The 2,046-nt window shown below is 41.8% G+C and overlaps 1 protein-coding gene across 1 annotated transcript in view; it reads left to right on the forward strand.

Moving 5' to 3' along the window:
- LOC122557285 (paraspeckle component 1-like) overlaps positions 1–2,046 on the forward strand; it is a 133,504-nt gene that overhangs the window by 119,572 nt on the left and 11,886 nt on the right. The gene's annotated exons all lie outside the window — the stretch shown is intronic.

Consider the following 2,046-nt stretch of genomic DNA (forward strand, 5'->3'; position numbering starts at 1 on the left):
AACCCTGGCAACATCCTTGTAAATCTTTTCTGAACCCTTTCAAGTTTCACAACATCTTTCCGATCGGAAGGAAACCAGAATTGCATGCAATATTCCAACAGTGGCCTGACCAATGCCCTGTACAGCTGCAACATGACCTCCCAACTCCTGTATTCAATACTCTGACCAATAAAGGAAAGCATATCAAACACCTCCTTCACTATCCTATCTACCTGCGACGACTCTTTCAAGGAGCTATGAACCTGCACTCCAAGATCTCTTTGTTCAGCAACACTCCCTAGGACCTTACCATGAAGTGTCTAAGTCCTGCTAAGATTTGGTTTCCCAAAATGCAGACCTCGCATTTATCTGAATTAAACTCCATCTGCCACTTCTCAGCCCATTGGCCCATCTGGTCCAGATCCTGTTGTAATCGGAGGTAACCCTCTTTGCTGTCCACTCCACCTCCAATTTTGGTGTCATCTGCAAACTTACTAACTGTACCTCTTATGCTCGCATCCAAATCATTTATGTAAATAACAAAAAGTACAGGGCCCAGCACCGTTCCTTGTGGCACTCCACTGGTCACAGGCCTCCGGTCTGAAAAACAATCCTCCACCACCACCCTCTGTCTTCAACCTTTGAACCAGTTCTGTATCCAAATGGAAAGTTCTCCCTGTATTCCATGAGGTCTAATCTTGCTAATCAGTCTCCATGGGAAACCTTGTCGAACGCCTTATGAAAGTCCACATAGGTCACATCTACTGCTCTGCCCTCATCAATCTTGTTTGTTACTTCTTCAAAAAACTCAATCAGTCATGTTGTGGCTGTACAAGCCGTTGGTTAGCCCACTTTTGGAATAATGCGTACATTCTGGTCTCCCTCCTATAGAAAGGATGTTGTGAAACTTGAAAAGGTTGAGAAAGGATTTACAAGGATGTTGCCAGGGTTGGAGGGTTTGAGCTATAGGGAGAGGTTGAATAGACTGGAGCTAATTTTCCTGGAACATCAGAGTCTGAGGGGTGATATTATAGATACTTTTAAAATCATAAGGGGCATGGATAGGATGAACAGCTAAGGTCTTTTCACCAGTTGGGAGCGTCCAAAATTAGAGGCCGTAGATTTAAGGTGAGAGGCGAAAGACTTAAAAGGAACCTGGGTGGCAAGTTTTTCTCAGAGGGTAGTGCATCTATGGAATAAGTTGCCAGAAGTAGTGGTGGAGGCTGGTACGATTACAACATTTAAAAGGCATCTGGATGGGTATATGAATAGGAAGGGTTTAGAGGAATATGGACCAAATGCTGGCAAATGGGACTAGATTTATATAGGATATCTGGTCGGCATTGAAATTGGATCGAACGGTCTGTTTCCATGCTGTCTATCTCTATGACTCTATGCAGAGATCTGTTTCTAGTATAGAGTATAATGCAAATTCCCTGTTGTTCATTTTGTTTTAGCACATATAAAACGCTACCACAAAGAAAGATAACTGAATTCCAAAATTTTTGCTCCAAGCTTAGATGGATACTATAAGATCCTATAAAACACTCAAATTTCTTTAAGAATCTTTGTGTACATATCTAGCTATGTGTTTTATAGGTAGAACATTGTTTTTTTTTATTTAAAGCAGTACAAACAAAATAAATGCTTTGTTGCAAGAAAGACCCTCACATTAGGGAGTCAGGGGGCTGAGTTGAATATGGTTGCCATTACAAAAGAGAAAGTGCTAGAAAAGCTAAAAGGTCTTCAAATTGAAAAATCTCCAGGCCCTGATGGGCTACATCCTAGAGTTCTGAGGGAGGTGGCTGAGGAAATAGCGGAGGTGTTGGTTGAGATCTTTTCAAAAGTCACTTGAGTCAGGGAAAGTCCCAGATGATTGGAAGATCGCTGTTGTAACCCCCTTGTTCAAGAAAGGATCAAGACGAAGATGGAAAATTATAAGCCAATTAGCCTAACCTCGGTTGTTGGTAAAATTCTAGAATCCATCATTAAGGCTGAGGTTTCTAAATTCTTGGAAGAGCAGGGTCGGATTAGAACAAGTCAACATGGATTTAATAAGGGGAGGTC

Source organism: Chiloscyllium plagiosum, chromosome 15 (genome assembly GCF_004010195.1).
Source record: "Chiloscyllium plagiosum isolate BGI_BamShark_2017 chromosome 15, ASM401019v2, whole genome shotgun sequence".
NCBI classification, from domain to species: Eukaryota; Metazoa; Chordata; class Chondrichthyes; order Orectolobiformes; family Hemiscylliidae; genus Chiloscyllium; species Chiloscyllium plagiosum.